Genomic DNA, 22859 nt, shown 5'->3' with positions numbered 1-22859 from the left:
AATAACGTACTCACTGCTGATTTGGATGTCACGTAAGTATCTTTAGATCTCGCTCATTCTGTGTCAATTTATGTTCAATATGAAGCTACGAGTTCTCCAAAGTGTGCTAACATTAGCATGCAAACAAAACAATGCAGGACACAGGCAACTGCAGCTCGAGCAAAGGAACATTTTGTCTGCCGCTTGCACTTAATTATGGTGCATTCTAATTCGTAACTCCTTCGTGCAAACGCGAATGGAGAGGTTTTGGAGGTGTTTCGCTGGAGGAGAGCGGAGGCTTCAGAACAGCGGCGGTGTCGCCTAACAGCAGTTTGTTTTGGTTTCATACTGGTGCTCAAAGGTGACATCTACTGGATCAAAAAGTTGCACATTCTTCCTTTAAAGGTACAACACCTGAAAATACCCCCGTACTTCCTGTTATGTGTCAATAAGTATTGTTATAGTAAATTTAAGATCAGATCAAACTTTGTTTCATTCAGCACATGTATACTTATTCAACAAGAAACACAAAGAATATAAGAAAAGTTCCTTTGAAAAAACAGCATCACTAAAAATGTACTCAGACATATTATCTAGGACATTTTTATTTTACCTTTCTTCTCTCTTATGCCAGGAGACTACAGCTTCTTTTTTTTCCCTAAACTCATTTAAAGCACATTATTCTCAAGGGCTGTTCTTTCACACACAACTGTGCTTGTTTCTCCTTTTTCTCCTTTGGTTAGTTTTACTCCCCTGCTAGAGTGTACGACGACACGAACACAAAAAAAAAGATAAAGAAAACTATTCTGCTAAACTGCTTTTCATTTGAATAATGTCATCCTACCTGCATAATTACCCACATCACAGGCTGAGGATAATTATTTTGCAAATACGGTTCAAAACAAAAATTTCTCTTGCATCTCTTCCTCTTTTGAATTTCACGGCAGATTTGCAAATCTCATTTGGGGGGAACTCAACGATCGGAGCACAGCACGAATTATGCCACTTTGTGACATACACAGATGTACACTGACTCTTCTCGGGCCATGCTGCTGTTATCAGAGTTTCCTCACAACGAGAACACGTTAAATAACAAAGTGTGGATATACGCATGGCATTCACCTGCTGGTTGCAGGATTAATAAATGTCACACCTAATTGGATTTGAAGTGTTGATGAGTCATGAACAGTACACACACATACGAGCACATGCACACCATCCACAAGATTTTTTCTTTTTCATGCAGTTTAATTTCTTTTGGACATGACAGTATAAATCCAAGCTACCTGTAAGCGCTAGAAATGACCCCATCTCCTGGAGGTACCGTGTCCATTTTGTCAACTGTCATCACTGCTCTCCTGAATTTGTCTTCAAAGCCTCTAGAAATTTGGCTTCACTTAAAGCAACATTATGTAGAAAATGGTTTCGGTGCCTTTTGGCGCTCACCAAATGTCTCTGAGGGCAACTGCAATGTCGTAAAACACAGTGTTGTCATGGTGTTCTATAACAATGACCCAGGTCAACTGACAAGGAACATTAATATTACTGGATTTTGAGTTAATTTGACTCTGCAAGTATCTACAGCCAGTTGTAGAGACAAGATGGATTTATTTATTCATTTGTATGCAAGCCTGACACATAATGACTTTCTGTGAAGCAGCTAAACATGACACAACGATGACACTGATAACAAATACAACCTCACGTAACATTGCAATCTGTTATGAATGATGTGCTTGCTCACTCTTTCTTTCTCTTCTTAGCTTCATTCATCACTGTCCTTCCATCTCTTAGCCTCAGCCATTGTATCACACAGAAATGAGACAGGCTAACTGGCTAGTGCCCGCTGCCAAACTTACATAGTGCTATAACCAGGTGACATGGGCCATCTGTGGCAGTTTGTAACCAAAAAACAAAATAGCTATCTAGACCAAAACTGCCATTCTACCATGCGGTAAACATGTTTATTTCTGCCGTAAAGATTAACATTTTATCATGGGACCTAATGGGAATTTTTGGGCCTTTGGAGCCAGCCTCAAGTGGAAACTCATGGAACTGCAGTCTTTTGCACTTCTGCTTTGGCTTCATTTTTCACCACTGGAGATTTCCCCTTGCTTTTGGTTTTCAAGTGCCTTTAAAAATACATTACCAGCTGTACTGGATTGAAGGGCTGCAGCCTCCCTCCTAGATTGTACTGGCTATCATAATGAATTGGCTTGATTTGCCTCATTGCACGTCTGACATGTGGGCAGTTCAGTTTGTCAGTTCAAGGTTGAGAATAAACAAATGCTGGGTGCTGCTGCGGGCTTGTTGTGTTTGTTTTAGGCACGGCTGCCTCGGCCATCTGTCAAGGCAAGGAACTATTTTACCTATTTTGATCATTTCATTTTGTAAACATGAGAATCAGTCACAGCTGCTTGAGGAAATATATCGATAAAGGACATTGTCAGAGGGAGAGTGACAAAGACTTGTTTCTTTACCTCTTCATTTCCTATGATGACACTCAAGTTTTTTAATATTAAAGAAATGAGAAATAGCCAGATAAATAATGTCAATAATTAGGGATGTGGCTCAAAAGTGTCAAGATTCTTGACACCATCGGTAGAAAAATGAATCGCAATAATATGGTGAACGTCAGCAGCTGCAGAGCATGATTTAGAAATTGAGGACGCACCACCGTCTTTTAAATCGGAGGTGTAGAAGCATTTTGGCTTCCCCAAGACAGACAAATGAAAGAGGTGAGAAGATAACAGACAAGACAAAAACTGTGTGCAAATATTACAAGAAGACAGAGAAATACACAAATAGCACAACCAACATGATGCAGCATTTAATCCACACCACAAAGAGAAGCTCCAATCACCTCCTCTTGTTGAAAAAAATGAAATAAAAGGCCAAACCACACCCTAAAGGAATCTTTTTCAGTCATCATTTGTCTACAGTCTCATTTTGTAAAATAAATCATGAGAGTATCGTATCCTGAACCCATTATCGTGAGTTGAGTGAATCGTTAAATCCCTATAAATTATCTGTATTAACCACCAATTTGTCAGACTTATTTGTATGACTTATTTTGAAATCTCTTGTTTTGCAAATGTCTAATTCAGTTAAAACAACTGTTTATCAACCCCCTGATGTGAAGTTACCTTACCTTTCAAGTTCCAAATGTTCCCAGTCCCTACAAGAACATAGGCTGTTCCCTAGTGCTCGCCCAGCCCAATTGACAGTACATGTACTTGTCTCATTTTGAAGTCTTCTTGTAACATTTTTTGTGCCCTCCCCCTGTCCCCAAACAGTTGCACACGCTCATTTGCACAAACATGCACACACACAACCATTCCAGACAATTCAGCAACAGACGATTTATGTCACCATGCAGAAAAAACCCCATGAAAGGATCATCCGAACCAGCCTCTGATCAGCACCACGGACAGCAGCCGGAGCAGCACATTCATCCACCCTGATCTTACAGCCTGCCTCAAATCACTTCAGCCTTGTTCAATTAAATGCCCAAACATCCAAAATCAGTTCAATAGGCAGCTTACACAGTGTGTTGATTAGAATGAAACAAATAGCCCTGGAGAAAAACACGGACAATTCAGGAACATCACTGTACCGGCTTCACAGACGCTCGCTATCCATCAGTGTTAATATTACATCAACTGACAGTTGCTATGAGTCACCACAAAGCATTGCTCCAGTTGCACTGTTGGTAGTTACACCACTGGTTTAATTCTTCCTTTCGGGGGAACATGATATTTTTTTACAGTAGGCCACCCCTTAGTACACTTACTGTTTAATGTCAAGTCTCTAATGTTTCCAATGAATGAATAGACACATGAATATAATTAATTATATTTATTATTTTGTAAAAAAATAAAAATGTGTTTATTTTTTACCCCCCAAAAAATAGTTATTTGGCTCCACGCCAGGGGGCGCTGCAGCACCCTCAGCACCACTGCTTCCCTTGGGCCTGTAGATATACTTGTTTGTTTGCTATAAGCATTAAAGAACTGATTTTGATATATAACACCTGAAACAGTTTTTTTGTTTGCATGATAACTAGTGATTTTTTTACGACTCTACACATAAATAAGTGATTTGCTGACTTTTTCTGAACCCCTGCTCTAGACCAAGCAGCAGTACCTTAGAGATAACTTCAACATGTATCGGCTTTGAGAGGAGACACTTTGCAGCAGTTTTCACCTTGATGCGTAAAACTGGTGGCATCCTCTTTTAATAAGGCACATCATCGTCATTAGTTGCAGCCTTATCCTCTGTGACTGGCTTTTGGCCAGCAGTTTTCAAGTGATGTGTGTTTCCTTCATCCTTCCTTCGACATCAACCTTTAAACCAGTGAAGCATCACTCCTGATGCTGCAAAAATCACTTACACAGAAATTGCTAAATCGCCTGCTGAAATAACACCCCCATATCGAGCTGTTAGGTATGTTAAATGCATCCCTCCCTCAAAGCTTTTCCTCTGGTATCAGCGAGGTGACACCAGCTGAGGGAAGGTGACTTGAGGATCTCTGTGCACCAAACAGTATTTAAATTATACATCTATAGGTGTACAGTTTTATTCTCACCACAGGAGGGCTAACAGTGGGTGTCCTCTAAAGACATTTTTAATTTAACTCAATTTTCCATGCAGACAAAATGATTTACGAAGCACAAAACTCTCCAAAAAGGGGTGCTGGTGGCGCATTGGTTGGTGCGCGCGTCCCATGTGTGGAAGCTGTGGTCCTCCAGGCGGACGGCCCGGGTTCAGGTCCGACCTGTGGCTCCTTTCCCGCATGTCATTCCCCTCATCTCTCTCTGATTTTTGACTCTATTCACTTTCCTGTCTCTACAATAAGGGCACAAAACGCCCAAAAATAAATCTTAAAAAAACAAACAAAAAAAACTCTCCAAAAATGTAACTCTAAAGTCTAAACCAACGTAAACCTGTCAAATAAAAATCTTGTAGTATGTGTTCTAATGAATACGAAGGATTAACAACCAATCTGACAATAACTGATAGTTTTATCTCCTTATATCTTTTTCCTTGCTGCCTCATCACTTTAAATTTCCATCAGTACATTCATTGTCATTTATACACTTTGATCACCATCAGGTTTATAAATCTCTTTGTCAGCCTGAGTCGGGTTTGCTCATCTTAGAGGGGCTTCAATTTTGCTCCCACACATGAGACTGTTATTAAAGGGAGCGGATTTCTCGGTATTGCAATCAGAAAAAGCCAAGACCTATTAAGATAAGACGTAGATGAAGGATAATATGAAACATAAATGATCCCCGTCGGGAAATTAGGTCAGATACCAGAACGCATTAAGTGACGATAAAAGACTTAATGCATGAAATGTGGGAAAAGCAACAGAATGGAAGTGTGTGAAAATGGCTGTCCTTTACTTGCACCCTAAAAATGTCCCTGAGACAAAAAGTCATGTGAAGATATTAAATATAAAATCAGCAATAATTTGTCAAAAATGTTGATGTACCATCAATGAAGTAGCCTCATCAAGCCTCAGAGTCCTTGATGTGGGTTTAAGTTTCCCTTTCTGACATGGAAAAAAAAGTATTTTGAGACTTGAGCTGGTTAGCTTCTATGAACCTTTATCTTCAAGAAGAACAAAAGAGAGGAGTTAGTTAAGGTCAGTCTATGCAGTCATCCTTTGAGGTTACAGTCCTCAACGCACAAGCCTCCGCCCTTTGAAGCATGTCTGCCCCACGCTCTCTTCCCCATATGTCCCGTCTGTCTTCAGCTTTCTTATAAATAAAGGCCAAAAAGAGGGGAGGAAAACAGCCTCTTTACCTAAATGGTTATGTTTTAATCTGGCCCCTATTTTCATTTATTTATTTTAGTGTCTAAGTTAGAGATGTGCGTGTTTAGTTGACTAAACGATTACACTACATCACCTTCACTTGTCCACACCAGATTTAAGATAAGATCCTTTATTTATCCCACAATGGGGAAATTTACAGTGTTACAGCAGCAAAGACCAAAGATTGCAAACAAAAGTGAAAACAGTGCACAATTTAAATAAAAATTTAAAATAAAAAATGTACAAAAAAATAGATAATAGTCGGTTTAACAAATTATTCATATATTTATATGTGGTCCCTCTGTACCAGTCGAATGTTGTACTCAAACTGCAATTCTGCTGTCTGCCATTTGCCAAGCCTGTAGTCGTCAACTGCCTGTAGCTCTGGTTAATGGGCCTGCTCTCCCCACTCTACTACCAGGATCTAAACAAGCACAGTGAGTGAACAACTCACATCCCGTAGGAGCAGCATGGTCTGGCAGTATAATGATCTAGAAAAAGGGGATACAAATGCATGTAGGTTGAAATGGCATATTTACCAAAGCGATGCATAACCACATTTAGCACAATAATGTGGATATTAAGACACACTCTGCTGTGATTGGTTATTATTGTTGGGGCAGGGGCAGGATATGTGAAATCCAATCCATCTCAAGAAATGTATTTCTTGTTATTTCTCATTTATTTTGGGGCTTTTTGTGCCTTTAATGGAGAGATAGGACAGTGGATAGAGTAGGAAATCAGGGAGAGAGAGAGTGGGGAATGACATGCAGGAAAGGAGCCACAGGTCGGATTTGAGCCTGGGTCGCCCGCTTGGAGGACTATAGCCGCTATACATGGGGCGCACGCACTAACCACTGTGCCACCAGGGCCCCCCGTGTTGGTAATTTATTCATCACAGGGCACGAATAGTTACAGATCAAAATCCTGACTCAAATTGCAGTTAAGTTCACTGTACTTCAGCACAATTCCAGATGAATTAAACTGTATTATGAATAACACAAATTATAGTCATTTTTTCTTACTCCTGCCTCAGTTGTATTTTCTTTCTCATAAAAGTTTAGTTGTATTACCCAAAATGATTTTATTTTCCTTTTCAAATTGTATTTTTCTGGATTGAAAATTAAATTATGGATATCTGGAAATTATTTTTCAACTTGGTTATCTAAAATTAAAAAATTATGGCCAGTAACACTTGGATTGTAGATATCTCAAATGGTTTTTCCTGAGAGAATTCTATTACAGATATCCAGAACATTCATTAGGAAGATAGTCAGAGTCCTTGTGGAGAACTGAAATGTTCATTTTGTTGAGTAAGAATTTAATTACAGATATCTGGTATATATATTCAGTCTAGCTTTGGTTAAAATACCTCTACTAATAAGTGTTAAGTGTTTGGGCTAAATTCACACACTCAATAAGTATACACTTTCTCTTCACTGCCCCTGCTGTGTCTGCTGAAGCCTAAACTAATGCTAAAGCAGAACCCTAAACAGCTTTGAACCTCCATCTGGACTGTTATTAAAGAAGGACTTTTAGTGTACTGGAGTCTGGCACTGCTTCCACTGTCCAGTGATAACAAAAAGGGGTGCCTTAGGTTGTTTAAGTTAGTTGCAGTCAGTGCATTACATACATATGGTACCTTTTTTTTTTTACTGCAGAATGACTGAGGGTATCTGGATTTTACTAAGACACTGAATATCAGGAGGAAAGAGTTGAATCCTGGGTCTCATCGTCACTTGTGTATGATTTTGAAATAAATGGTGAAATAGTGAGTAGTTTGTTGTATTGTATTACGAAGGTGTAATAGTTGAAATCATAATAAAAAACATTTTGAACTAGTTTACTATTTACGTATGACCACTTTTTGTGCGCTGTTGTCCCACAGCATGTAGCAGGTGCCCTTTTTATTGTTTTTCGCCCATGCTCCTCAAATATTCTAAATCCGCCAGTGCTAGAGTCCTTCAATGCCGAAATAAATTGCCAAAAGGGTCAGATGTGGCAACCATCTTGTTCCCTGGCTTACGACAGGATCCTGATGAAAGACCTGCCAATATCAGGGGCTTCTGACTGGGGCTGACATGAAGTCCCAATCAGGCCCGGTCTGCCCAAACAAACCCAGCTACTACTCACAGACATTTATTGGTCAGAGCTGGCACATCCACTGCTCTGGTGTCAGGATGCCTTTCAGTGCTCTAACAACAAACCACATGTCTGACATGACATCCTAATGTTATTTTTCCATAAAAACTAGGAATTAGGACTTTGCTTATACCGGATGCTCTGTGCGTTTCCTTGTCTGACTTCTTGTCCTGGTTGTCATATTATGTCCAGCTTGACGCATGCCTGCAGCGTACTCTGACGAAGATAGACTTGCAGCTTATTCATCAACCAATAGTCCCATCCTGCTTTCCTCAACAGTCAAACTATGATTGGTGAGAATATTGGAAAATGTAAAAAAGACAAAAGGTTTGACAGCGTACATTCAGTCCACTTGTCTTACATCTACCCTGCTACAGCAATTCCAGACATTCATAATTAGTTCCGTTTAGTTTGATGACATTACAGTGTAGAATTAATCAATCTTCTTGATTGTTCTTGTTCGCTTTAGTAAGACATTAAGCCGAATCAGAATTTATTTCAGTATGTTTCAAGTCCTCCCGAGCATTCTCTATTTATGGGAGACACAAAAATGATGTAGAATTAAAAAGCACTGCTGACTGATTTATGGTATGTAAGAGAAACATTTTTTGTTCTTTCATGATCCACTTGGGCAGAGCTTGGACATCTACTTGGCTACGATTTTCAAAAACACAATATAAAAGGAAGTGACAACAGCCTCTCATCCTTGTTTGTTCTCTGCAAGGTTACTCTACTCATTCATGGTGATCAGATGCCACTTTGTGTTGACCGTGTCGCTCGCAACATGGAAATCAGACGAGAGCGACTCAAACTTCACACCGAGAGGGGAGTTATGAATTGAGGGCACCCTCGCATACTCACTGTTCCCCTCCATCTCCTTGGCGACTCTTGCTGGTAATTTAGTCAGGAAATTGTTTTGTGTTTGTTTATGAACCATGCAGTCCCAGGTGAGATTAATCCAAAAGGAGACACAACACAAAAGAAGGTCGTACGCCTTCGGTGATGACTGTCGTAACAGTGTTGCAGTTTTTGAGTATTTCTGCCTCTCTCCATTTCCACTTCAGAAAACTCAGACGAGGAATACTAATCAGTCTGTATCACAGCACAAAGAGGAGTGACCTGCTCAGGATAACACTGAAATTACTCTTCACCTTTCAAGAACATCCAGTGCTCAAGGTCTCCCACACAATTCTGGCCTCTTGATAATATAGAATATAATCCTTCATCTGCTCACAGATCTTCAGAGAGGCTTATTTTCCAGTAATTGGGAAATGAAAAGGTGATCACAGCACTCAATCTTCCCGGGGGATTTCCTCCTTCTCTTCATGTCTGTCATTTATACACTGATTCATCAGGTTGACCTTTTGGTGTTCAGGCCTGAGTAGTTATTAGGAGATTCATCCATGACCCTCACATCCGTTACATCCATCACATAAATGCCTTCTTTTTCAGCAGCTCTGGAAGATTGAAACACAATTTGCAATTCCATTTTGCATGGTTCTCTATTATATTCAATTTATGATGAAGGTAGTATTTTGTAATTATACGGTTAAATGTCAAAGTTTGGGCAGAACATTTGGAAGGCTTTTTCCTATTCACTGTTTGTAATATTAAGATAAGGGATGTGAACGTTTGGTCGACTATGCAGTTAAACATCATCACCACCCTCACTAGTCGATACCAGAATCCCTAGTTGGTTGAATAAATTCATGTTATTTTGTCCCATAATGCTAGTCAAATATTTCTATTAAACTGCAATGCAGCCATCCGCCACTAGCGGGTGCTGTAGCCATAGTCTGGCTGCTAGCTTACAGTAACGGGCATGCTCACTCAGCTCTACCACCCGGATGTAAACAAGCAAGGTGAACGGATAGCATCTCATCTGTTGATAACGGCCGCTGTATGACCGGCACGGCTCCCTCACTTTTTACAGTATGTTTTATATTTGAGATCATTTTTTAACCGATCAGACACGGAGCGAAGAGGAATGTTGGTACAAGAAAAGCAAAACTATGTGGAGTATCATACATATTGAAAAGAGTGCCGGTGATATCAACAGCGCCTTTTTGAGAAGTTGAGCGCTCGGAGCAGTCGCACAAAGGAAAAAAAAAAAAGGTGGAGCCCTCATAAAAGAAGGCGCTGGTCGCTGCGCTTTTTCTCCAGGCGGACGCCTCCTATCATTGTCATTGAAAACAATTGATAAAAGACGCTGGTGCTCAGAAAAAAAAGAAGAAAAAAAACACTAGTTGGACAAGGGGCCTTAAACTTCAGCTTTTCTAACACATATTTGAATCTGTTACTTTTAAGTCATCAGATTGACTTTAAATCTTGTAGTCTAAAAACAATGCTTGGTCTTTTCAGAAGGAGTTTTTGCATCTCACAAAACGGCAAACACAATAGTGAAGAAGCAGGCTTTCAAACTGATGCAGAAAGTATGAAGCATTCCACATTTAAGTTTTTTCCAAAATGCTGCTGACTCAATTAGCTTCCAATTCAGTTTTTCTACCACAGCACTGCAAAACCTCTAAAAGCTTTCTGTCTGAGAAGTTCTGTCATTGTTTCCTCTGTTTGCTGGTCATGGCATTTCCATCAGCGTATGTATACACCCACACTCTACTCTACTCTATCTAGGCCACTCTATTCCATTCAATTCTCCATACATATCTAACATTCAATATCTTTTTTCCCCCAGTGCCTACCTTTGAGTGCTTTTCTAAAGAGTGTTTCTGCCACATAGTTTTTCCTCATTCACAAAGTAAAGTGTAAACAATCGCACAGGATTGGATGGGGAGAAATGGCTGTTTTTTGCTTTCCGACTAATCGGTCAGGCTCTAATTATTAGTTTCTTGTATCTCGCTTAAGCATGGAAGTACATCTGTACCATACAGCTTTTACTTTGCTCTTTCTGCATTTTTTTGAGGATATAGAGCTCTGGTGAATATTCTCCAGGATGAACTAATCTTCTCATAGATGGACAGGGATGTATATTTTAGTTTGTTAGCTTGATGCTTACACATATTGGGGAAAAACCATTAAATGGCTAACAGAATTAGCATCACAGTCATTTAAACTTAGGAAACGATCTATTTAAAATCTGATACAGGGAATGTTATGGTATACTTGTCTGTATTTTCAGGTGAGCTTATGTCATTGAAATGTGATTATTAGGCTTGTAAACCGAGGAAAGTTAGGAAATGAACAAAAGTAGGATATGAAGCAATGAGAGGTCTGGTAAACACGAGCGAATTAACAGAGGATTAAACCAACTGTGACACACTTTCTGAATTGATCATGTTTTTAGCCATAAATCCACTCTGCTCCACAGCACACAGTTCAACTCTCCCAGTCAGTTAGCAAGACAGAAAGGTTATTATTATTTGATACATTTGTCTGTGAGGAATCAAATGACTACAGGATGACTGCACACAACACTACATCTATTCCAGCTCATCCATCTAATTGTCTGCTGGTTGGATAATGACTTTTTTTTTTTTTTCACATTTTTATTCAGTAAATAAATAAAGCTCAATCAGAAGCAGTCGAGAACGGATCATAAATTCACTGCAAAAGAAGACGAAATGTAGCCGAGTAATGTGCACCATGTTCCTCTTCTTTCAGCTATTTAACTCAAGGAGTCTCACCTTTATATGAGAACTTTCTTCAGGTAAATGAGACCATGAAACTATTCATTAAACACACACAATACTGGTTTTAATCCCTTTAGGATCTGAGCTTTGACATCTGCCAGTAACAGAGTTTGTTTTTTAAAAAGCTGCAAACCAGACAGAGGCTAGACTTTTAGTTAAACCGCATGGGTTCTTCACATTTGAACTGTGTTTTGTGTTTTGTGCAGCTCTACTTCCCCCCCCCCCCCCCCTTCTGTGAGGTCACATTTAGAGACACTTCCTGAGCACAACATTCTTGTCATGATTAATTGACTTGAAACAAATCAATATCACCCACTGCAGGGATAAATATATATATATATAGGAAAAGAGACATGCCAGAATCTGTCTGAAATTCTGCGACCTTCAAATCACCGGATAACTCATACCATGTGACAGGAATCAATTTATAAAGATGAGAGTCGAGGAGGAGGAGGAGGAGGAGGAGGGTTTGTGCCTCAAAGGAAAAAAGGAAAATGTTTGAAATCATTATCTGGGAGCTGTGCTTGTCCCAATCTACCATTTCAATCTTTGAGAAATTGATTGCCTTTCAGACAAACACATAAAAAAAAGGTTCTTTTTCTAATTGGACTTCCCAACTTGGTATTGTCTACCTCATTACGACTCGTCTTTACTCTGAATGATTGGCAGTTTTCTGTTGAAGACACAATTTTTTTTTTTTTTATTATTTGTTCATGCTGAGAAAAAAAAACATTTTCATTTAGTAGAATCAATTTGAGAGACTTAAATGATGATGATGATGTTCATCTAAATAAAAAAAAAGCAGACAGATGTAAAACAAACCAAACAGGAGTCCTTTCATTGAACCCTTACATTTACACAGGTGCTGTTGTTCCATCTGGCATTCAACTTCTCTATGTCCTGTTGGTACAGCTAATTCATGCTAATGTAATCATGCTACTAAGGTAGGTAAGGAAAACAACACAACAACAACAACAACAGTCAGTCATGTCAACCAGATGTTTTAAATACCCAGATCAACTTTTTTCTATAATCATTCTAACTGTGTCGTCCTGGCAAAAAACTATTTTTATACATTACGTGGTGATTTCAGCCTATTCTTAAGAACTGTAAACTTGTGTGGCTTTACTCAGAGACTCAACATTGATCCCAATGAGTGAGCACTTCGACTCGACTAGTTGGGCAGAGAACGAGGGTTGGAGGGAGAAACAGAAATTAAAAACGGAGAAGCAGTCAGAGCGGCAAAAGAAAGGAACACTGCAAAATAAATGCAGTTCCTCGCAAGGCCACTGGGTTCAAAAGTGAATCAATCCCCATTGAGTCCCACATTAACATGTCCGACTTTAATGCAGAAGTACCAGTGTTCCCATGCAAGTACAAAAAAACCTGTTGGTATCTGTAACCCATTAACCATTCGGGACAACTTTACAGAGGAGGATTTTTTTTTTTTACATATTACTAATTCATTAACCTCTTTGTCATGTTTCTGGTTTGCGGTCCATCTGGAGACATTTTCATACTACATAATAGTTGATAGCTATATTTTTTGTCCCATCCCCCCTCATTCTTTAGCTATTTTTTGGGGTGTTTCTGCAGTTTTGACAATATTAATAAGCAGTTTGCCAAAGATGCTCAAATAAGATTGTTAATGATGACGCATATCGCAATGATATTAATAAACTTTGAGTGCAGATCAGCGTCGGCAGCAAGCCGCTGCAGGACAATGTTGAAATGAAGGCATGAGAAACTTCAGTGTTAACGAGACATCGCACCTCAATTGGTGCATTTACTCGAGGGACATATCAGCGAATTTCTCTCTCAAGCACTTAAATGCAATGGCAATAATATACAGAATAAAGAAAGGTCAGCAATTATACTTGGGCAGCCGTGAATCCCTGGCTGGACCGCCCGAGTTGTCCATGTGTGGGAAACAATGTGATGTGACTTGCATACCTATGAGAGCCACAACGTAAAACAATATTCATCCCATAATGTGAGGAACTTTGTTAGTTTGTTTTCAATATGAGGTCTTTTAATTAATCATTTGTTTCCTGACATTCATAAATGATATCTGAGATATCATTGCGTGAGAGAAATGTGATGAACCTGCAGAATACCGGCTGAAAATAACAGACGTGTTTAATGGCCACATCTAATGAAGGCTATTCTGATGCTGTCAGAGAACCTCATTGATGCAATGCAATCAGCTAAATTGCATTTTTACATTGTCATTCACTTCATTGGCAAGTCCGATAAATGGGGACGTGAATATGAAGAATCAATATGCTAACAGATGATTCAGGGCGTCCATATTACATTTTATGGCCAACTGTGGGAGTGAAAATTATTCTTGGGCAACTGAGTGTGTCGGCAGCTTTATTAATATTGTGAAAGGCAGCATGCTCCCTTATATGAATGCCAAAGCAAGGCACAGTATCAAATGGGAATGCATGAGAGTATAATATGTATAAAAAAACTGTACATATGTAAAATAAAAAAAGAATATGACATTTCAACAGGTTTTCACTCCCAGAGTGGTCTGACCCCCAATTCACACATACTCCGTGCTCGCCGCGGTCTGTCAGCGCCACCCACTATGCCGTACTTAGCTGTCACTCTAGTCAATCATTGTGTGCGTCTCCGGCGCGCGCCACCAACGGCACTATGCTCTGCTCCGTTTCAAATACGCTGCAAGTCTATTTTCACCGGAGTACGCTGCAGGCACGCGTCAAGCTGGACAGAATATGACAGCCCGGACAGGAAGTCAGACAAGGAAACGCACAGAGCATCCGGTCAGTTTCAAAATAAAACACAATATATATGGACTCACGATCGTATTTTTCATCACTTTATCAACATTACATCAAAACAGGAACCGAATTAACACCAAACTATCTTTAGAAAGACAAAGCAACATGTTGTTTGATCCCATGAACACACACACTCTCCTTTTGTGCTGCTCGTCTCCTCCTCCTCCTCCTCAGCAGTAGGAAGATCAGAGCTGTCTACTTACTAGTGGGCAGATACAAACACACTGCGTGTCCAAAATAAGTGGCTATTTCCCAGACTATTGTGTCGGGCACCGTTGCTTTTTCGGGCACCGTTACTCGATGGGAGCGCAGTGCACACCGCGTCGTATCTGAGAGGCCATTGAGGCCCTAACTTTGGAATATTGCCATCAAGGTCCTTCAGAAACATAATTATCTTAAAGCAGGTCAGCTTCTGGAAAGAAGTCAAATTTGACTATTTGTAACAAAGGGGAAATCAAATTCAGGTCTCCTGTCAGAAAAAATATTTTCTGTTTGACCCATTTATCTCTCCTGAACTCTTTCCCAATGGGAGTTTGATTTTGAGTGCACCATGTCACCTTACCTTAACCCCTAATTTTAAAAAAGGGCAAGAAAGGGTGCTACAGTAGTGGCACCAGTTTAGTTTTATACTCATGTGTTTCTCTGTGTTCTGTGTGTATTGTTACTGTTACATTCTTGAGTTCTCTCTATGTCTGTGGTGTTTCCTGTTTTATTTTGTAGTTCTTGTCCCCAGTGTTTCATGTCATGTTTTACTTCTTCCCTTTGTCTGGTTTCCCTCCAGTGTTGATTGCCCTGATTGTCTTCACCTGTGTCCTTAGTCTCACCTGTGTCTGATTACCTATTTACTTTCAGTGTTCCTTTCCTCTTGTTGTCAGTTAATTCATCTTCCTACCCGTGGTCATATATATTCTTTGGTGTTTTTTTTTGCATGTTGCCTTCCTGTGTGGACTCCTGTGATTCCCTGTGTTCACGTATAGTTGTGTTTTGCTGACATTTTAATTGGAGTTTTGTTGGACTTCAGAGTTGGAGAAAGTAAGCATTTGTTTTTGCCTTTTGGTCTTTTTGTTTAATGAAATGCAATTGGGTCCCTCATCTTGTTTTTTTTTACTACTTCACAGCTCAAGGAAAACTGTTTCTTGCTCAACTGATGAGTGTGATGACTTGTGAGTGATGATTTGATTTTTCCAAAATGAATACTGTTTTTTAAGTTAAGATAATAATATGTGTATCACATAAGTATAAGAGAAAGGTAAATTACATTGTAGCTCAATCAATCAATCAATCAATCATTGTTTCTATAGCGCCAATTCAAGACACTTTACAAAAGAGCATATGGGATAATATGCAGGCAGGATTTCTCCTTTGTATTCCTGTTGTCCACACTTCCTCGCCGCTGAGGTGGATGTCGGAGCAGGCTGTGCATGAATGAGGACGGCCAAGACCACAAAAATTCTGGTACAAGATCTAGGAGGAGCTGGTGATGCTGGATAATATGAATTCATATCTATTTTTTTTTTTTTTTTTTTTAAATCAGAGAATTATTATTGGAAGATTAAGAAGGACTTTAAGTAATACCTTGTTAACTTTGAATCCCTGTGAAATACGTCAACCTTTTTTTTCTTTTCCTCCACCGTTGAAACGAGATAATTAGAAAGATAATTGGATGGAATATTCTATTTATGTGATGTAATAAAGGCAGCAGGAAGTCTGATTGGAGACTTCTTACAGTTAAAGCCGCTGATGTGAAGCCACCTACATGACGGACTGACAGGTTAATCGACTGCAGATCCTAAAAGGACATCAGTCAGTCAGTCAGTCAATCTGTCAACCAATCAAAACACTCGTTCTTTATGCTCCTCACTGTCTGACAAGTGCTTTGAATTTGTTAAGTGATAAAGAACACAATGACAATAGCCTCCATTGTAAAACTAACAATGACTGTTGTTGTTTTTCTCTCTACTGGACAGAATGCAATTGTAAAAGGGTCTCTTATCATCCTATTGTAGAACAAATAAAGCTGTGATCTGCGTTGCCAGAGAATATTAAGGTAGCTGAATCCGAAACACATTAACGGTATACAGATGTTACGACCAGCTGTAGTGACCCTATCCTTCCTCACTCCTAATGATGAGCCACAATCGAACGCATTTCCAGTCCACGGTCAGAAATGTATGAACACTAAACATAAAAATACTCAAACTTCAAGGAGCGCACAGGCCAAAATAATCAACAAAAACATCATAAAATAAAATACAGACATCGAGCCTAACTCCCTAACAGAAAAACTGGAGAAAATGATTAATCAAAAATAAAATGCTTCTAACCAGAGTGCTACAAAAAAAAAAAAAAACAGGATTCTCAAAATTCATATCCATGAAACAACATACTATGGGCCAACAGCGTTCCCGATGTCTGTGATGGCTTAGGGCTGTCCCACTGTCCAATCGTTCAGCCAGTTTCTCTTGCTAAACGTCTTTCTTTGGAGGTGAGGAAGAAGGCGGGCATCTTTCCAGTTTCCGCAGCCTCCTTTAACACTTGTGGCCTCAGCAATCCCCCAATAATGTGCAGGCACGCAGCACCAGCTTCCGTCCAATCAGTAGCAGGCGCACACTAACAGCCTTTTCCCCAATCATGGAGCGATTACCTACAGGGCAGCACAAAGACAGACAGATGCACAAACCAAGCACACACCTCCCACAAAGGCAAATCTACTAATAGCAAACACACTTTAACATACAAATGAATCACAGTCATAACACAGAACCTCTGCTTAATGCGTCCAATGCTCAGAAGGATGACTGAGCCTTTCACATGAAAACTTCCCCAAAGTCAAGGAGCTGGTGGCATGTGTGAACTTATAGAAGGATATCTTCTCTTTCCTTTCTTTCTTCAACAAAAGCAGCTGGCTTCCTTCTGTAATTGATTGTGAGAAGCGGTTTGTCTCATCCATGGCTCACTTTGTGACTCATCACCCACATTTTTACCCCGCCTGAATAGGAGTGAAGAAAGTCAATTTATTTCCCCAAGATTGCAATTTCTCTTGTTTATCGTATGAAAATTAGTTTGTATCCAGATGAAAAGGAATCACATTCTAATTTGTTTGGAGCTTGCTTGGATGTGATAATGAGATTCTGTTGTACACCAGAAATTTTAATATATCTCTGTTGACACTGATGGAAAAGGCCAGTACAATAATAACAGCTCCTGTATGTCATTGCATCATACACAGAGTACCAGATATCTTTGTTTCTACTGGAATAATCCTGGCTTTGATGCTTAAATTATGCATAAGGTGATGGATAATTGTGTTGTTCTCTTATCTTATTTGCACACAGACACCAAGACATCGATGTAAAACTGGAACCTTATGTCATCGCTGAACACAAGCTTTTTAAAATATTCAGTTGGTTTTTGATTGGAAGGAAAGTATTTGTTTACAGATTTGAAGCAATTACAGTGAGCAGAATACGAAACAATAAATTAAACTGAATATTAAGCTGTGGCTTAATGGGGAAATTATTGCAAAATGTTAATGTAATATACATGGATGCCAAATTCAGTTTTTAGCTTTCCCTGGCTTTGAAAACTGAAAGACACTATACACTGCTCAGCCATAAATAACACTATGACCCCTGACAGCTGAAGTGAATAACTTTTACTATCTCTTTACATCAGGACCTTTTAATGGACGGGATATGTTACACAGCACGTGAACATTCGGTCCTCAAAGTGGAAGCGAAGCAGGAAAAACAGAAAGAGTTAGGATGTGAGCGACTTCGACAAGGGCCAAGTGGTGATGGTTAGATGCCTTGAGGCTGCACCGTGGTGCAGTGGTTAGTTGCTTCACAGCGAAGAGGTTCCTGGTTGGAATCCCCGTCAGACAGTGTTGTGCTTTGCCACTGTGCAATGACTGTCAGCACCTGTGTGTCCAATCGGACTCAAAGCTGATTGTTTACACTTACTGACATTGTTTTCCTTTTTCTAGATCCTTGCTTGTGTTGTACTTACTCTCTGATGTACATCGCTTTGGATAAAGCGTCTGCTAAGTGAATTGTAGAATTGTAGACAGAGACTTGGACAGGACTGTTTGCATGTTCTCCCTATGCTTGTGTGGGTTCTCTCCGGGTACTCCGACTTCCTCCCACAGTCCAAAGACATGCTTGTTAGGTTAATTGGTGACTAAAATTGCCCGTAGGTGTGAATGTGAGTGATTAACTAGTGAAGAGTCCAGGGTGTACCTCGCCTCTCGTCCAATGGATGACTCGATCAGATCATCTTTAAAGCTGCAGCTCTTGTGGAGTGTTCTTTATCTGCAGTGATGACAAAACAAACCAAAAGTGCTCCAAGAAAGGAAAACAAGTGAACCGGTGTTCTATTAAATTGTGCTACCCATGGAAATGTGCTTCCATGCTTCTCTGTGCAGTAAGGGAGCATTATGTGATAAGGGCTGTTTGTTAATCTTAAAAAAGGTTTTATACAGGGGCAAAGCTTAGCGTTTATGTCGTGTGCCGCATGTACAGAGGCCTCTGTCGTCCTCATTGCAGCCAAAATAGGGCCCTGTGGGTCTTAACTTTTTTTTGTGTGTGCTTGTGTCTATTTATTACAGAGACAGGACAGTGGATAGAGTCGGAAATCAGGGAGAGTGAGAGTCGGGAATGACAAACGGAGAAGGAGCCAAAGGTTGGATTTGAACCAGGGCTGCTCGCTTTGAGGACTACAGCCTTTGCACATAGGACGCCCAAACTAACCACTCGGCCACTGGTGCCCCTGGGTCTTTAAAGGTAGGAAAACACATTTAATAACTCATTGGCTGCCGAAAGCTAACAGAAGCATTTAGTGCTATCAAATTGGCAACCTTTCTTTACTGTGTAAAACCATCAATTGGAGATTTTGGCTAAGAAATGGTTTACAGCGCATGTTATTTGTTTTCAGTAGATAATGGGATTTGAAACATGGTGTTTTACTCTAAACTTTGGCCACATGTCCCTTCACATTTCCATTGTGCATGTTCCTTTCTGTTGCAGTTCCATCAAAAACAGGCAAATGAAAGTGATTTCTTAGAATTCTTTTGGTTTTACAATTTTAGGAAACATGATATTATTATGCTTTAGCTTTTCAGCTCACTGTTCTCAGCATGGCTATGGTGAATCACCATGGTAACGATTACAATAGAGATGACTCTGAATCAAAATAGTGCACTAAAGACATGTTTTCTCATATCTGTATCACACGGGTTTTGCCTCCGTCCCTGACAATCCATTTTCCACAAGCCACATAGTTCTGTGAAATCCAACAAAAGAATAGTATTTTTCAGTCAGACAAGTCAGAAGAAAAATGACTTTGTTCAGGGCCTGTGACCCTTCTTACTGCAGGTGCTGAAGAGTTTGTGCCGCCAACGTCTCAGACCTTTGAAAGTTGTGTTTTTCTTGGTGGACAAACATTGGAAACCATGAAAAAAAGTTCAAACTTGAACAGTTTCTTTGTTGAATAAATGCTGTTCTTTTAATTAATGTCTAATTGCATAGCCAAGAGCATGGTATGCAATTTCCAAAAATAGCTGTGTATTGTAATGCGTCTTATATATCATACACAGTCTTTGACAATAACAACAAACTCTAATATGCAATTATTAGTTGAAGTCTGAGCGGAGGGAAGCCTAAGGGAAGGTTTTATTTATCGCTATCATGATTGCGCTCTGTCAGTGGTGGGAGGAGGAGGATGGAAACCGAGAGCAGTCCGCAGGAGCAGAGGTTGCAGTGCAATGCATGAAAGCTACCTGTGTTTAATTGGTGTGAATCATGTTATGTGTCTTACTTCTGAAAACTTGGTTTCAAATTTACATATGCAGGCACATTAAGTACAAACAACAGGGAGGTGGGGCAACAAGAGTTATTTATGTAATCTCCTAAGTGTATACAATTAGAATCCAGTGCGGCACTGGTAGCCTATCGTTAAGTGCGCAGTTAAGTTGTTATCCATAGTTAGGCGAAGGGATGTAAAGGTGTCAAGATTTACATGGGTAGTCTGAAAAATGAATCCCAATAATATGGTGAGTGTCAGCAGCTGTAGAGTAGATTCAGCTGCAGAGCAAGATTTTGAAACTGAGGACGCACCACCGTCTTTTAAATCGGAGGTGTGGAAGCATTTTGGCTTCCCCAAGACAGACAAATGAAAGAGGTGAGAAGATAACAGACAAGACAAGAACTGTGTGCAAATATTACAAGAAGATGGGGAACTACACAAATAGCACAACCAACATGATGCAGCATTTAATCCACACCACAACAAGAAGCTCCAATCACCTCCCCTTGTTGAGAGAAAAAAAAAACATTAAAAGGCCCAGCCACACCCTAAAGGAATCTTTTTCAGTCATCATTTGTCTACAGTCTCATTTTGTAAAAAAATCATATCGTAAACACAGTATCTTGAATCATACTGTATCGTGAGTTGAGTGAATTGTTAAATCGGCATGTAGCTGACATGATTGACAGGTGGGGGTGATGTAACAGTTCATCAAGAGGCTTAAAGGTCCCATATTATACTTTTTAACTTTGTGCATGTTCAGGCACATCTATGTGCAAAAATTCAAAGTCCGCAGAAACGCAGCTTCTCCTACCTCCTCCTGTTAGCTGTAGCATTAGCTGCATGTAACGCTCGGTTCTAGCCCCCCCCCCCCCCAATAAAAATGTGTCAGTCCGACGTCTTTGTCAGTGTGAGATCACTGATCTAAGCCCATTGGCTCGTTGTGGCAAGACCTGCAGCTCATGTTGAAATTTCCGAGAAGCGTGCTGAGCAACTTACCAATAACGACAGAGTGGATCGGCAGACCAATCAGAGCAGACTTGGCCCATGTAGAGTCTAACAGTGTGGGCTCAACAGAGCGTAGCTGACAGACTCAATGCGGAGAGGGAGCAAGGAGGAGCAGTACATGAAAACAGACACTTTTTTCGGACTTTAGCTATTGTGAACGAACAAAAGTAGGTACATAGATTAAATATACGAACCCCAAAAAGGGCATAATATGGGCTCTTTAAGACCCGCCTCAGCTCCGGCTCTTTAGAATGTCATTAGGTTGATTGAAAGTTAGTCTGAGACAGGATTTCCAGCATGGCGACTGCTGTTGATGAGCCTCCGGAGCCCCCTGCAGGAACAAATGGGGGATGTCACAAATAAAAAATCATAGAAATTAGAATCCCATACCAATCGAGAGAGTTACAGTGACACCTCTCGTACTTAAAAAAGCACTTAACAGAAATGTCAACTTGTTTATAGTGAAGCAGGAACATTTTCTTTCTTTCTTTTTTTACATTTTCATAAAGGACTCGGCTGAGAGTGACATTCATTGGTACCTTTTTACTGTATACACAATGCTTCTACAGGATTAATAGCCTCATACTCAAGCATCAGATGGTTTTTAACAGACAAGCTCCTCTTACCAAGTACTTTTACTGGTTCCAGGAGTCATGGCACTCAAATACTGTGCAGACCAATTGGAGTCTGTGCTCACTTTCGGCTTCATCACCTAGTTTGGTAGTCTATCAATAGGTGACAAAAACAGGTTACAACACATAATTAAAGTTGCCAGTAAGATCATTGTTGTGAAACTACCTGATCTGTCTCTCACCTTCAAAAAGAGAGCTGCAGCTAAAGCTCAAGACATCTTAAAGTGTCCTCGACATCCTCTGTCTGGTAAGTTTGAGCTTCTGTTGAGCTTCTGACTTCAGGCAGGAGATACAGACTGCCAAAAGCAAAGTCCAACAGGTTCAAAAAATATTTTATTACTCAGGCCATCAAGCTTCTGAACTCCAATGACGACCCTGATGACTGACAATGGGTTTTTTATTCTGATTTTGATGATGGTTTTATGGACGTTTTTTTTTATACATTCTCAGTCTTCTGTTGTTACTTGATGAACTCCTGTATTTCTGTATTTAATGCCTCTCACGGTGTCTGTTGTTTCTATTGTCTGATTCTGTGTGCCTGTGGTTGTTTGTTTTTTTTCTTCTCATAGTTGTTCTCCCAAGTGTACTGTTTTATCAATTTCAAACATTTACATTTTCACCTATTTAAGTACAATTTAGGCTTTATCTCATACACCTGATTTTATCTGCATGTTATCCATAATGGTTTTTACTCTAAGGGCATTACATCAATCTTATTTCAATTGACTTTGTTGCTGTCTTTTAATTATTTCTATAACTGACTCAGTGTCATTGATTGGTTGCCTTCTCAAAGAAAGTTTATATTTAAAAGCACAGTGTGCAGATTTCACCACCAGGGCGCTCTAAATCAAAACAATAACAAAAAGATGTCAAGGCAGGCAGGGAATCATGGGAGTGATTCTCTCTGCTAGTCCCCTGCCGACCCGATGAAAACAAACTCTGATTTGATCATAAGACGTACAGGCGAAACCGACCTGAGGAAGAGAATATGTTTACTGAAGATGTATCCAAATATAAT

The 22859-nt window shown here is 39.8% G+C and overlaps 1 long non-coding RNA gene across 1 annotated transcript in view; it reads left to right on the top strand.

Annotated features, from left to right (window-relative positions):
- Window positions 1-15334: 15334 nt before the first annotated feature.
- Window positions 15335-22859, top strand: part of LOC132990822 (uncharacterized) — a 78695-nt gene continuing 71170 nt past the window's right edge. The window contains exons 1-2 of the long non-coding RNA XR_009676119.1: window positions 15335-15431; window positions 19006-19180. This is a non-coding gene — a long non-coding RNA (uncharacterized LOC132990822). The remainder of the gene's footprint in view (window positions 15432-19005; window positions 19181-22859) is intronic.

The sequence above is a fragment of the Labrus mixtus genome, chromosome 16 (assembly GCF_963584025.1).
Source record: "Labrus mixtus chromosome 16, fLabMix1.1, whole genome shotgun sequence".
Lineage (NCBI taxonomy): Eukaryota > Metazoa > Chordata > Actinopteri > Labriformes > Labridae > Labrus > Labrus mixtus.
Note: the sequence above shows the minus strand (reverse complement) of the source record. Positions and strands in the feature narration are given on the sequence as shown.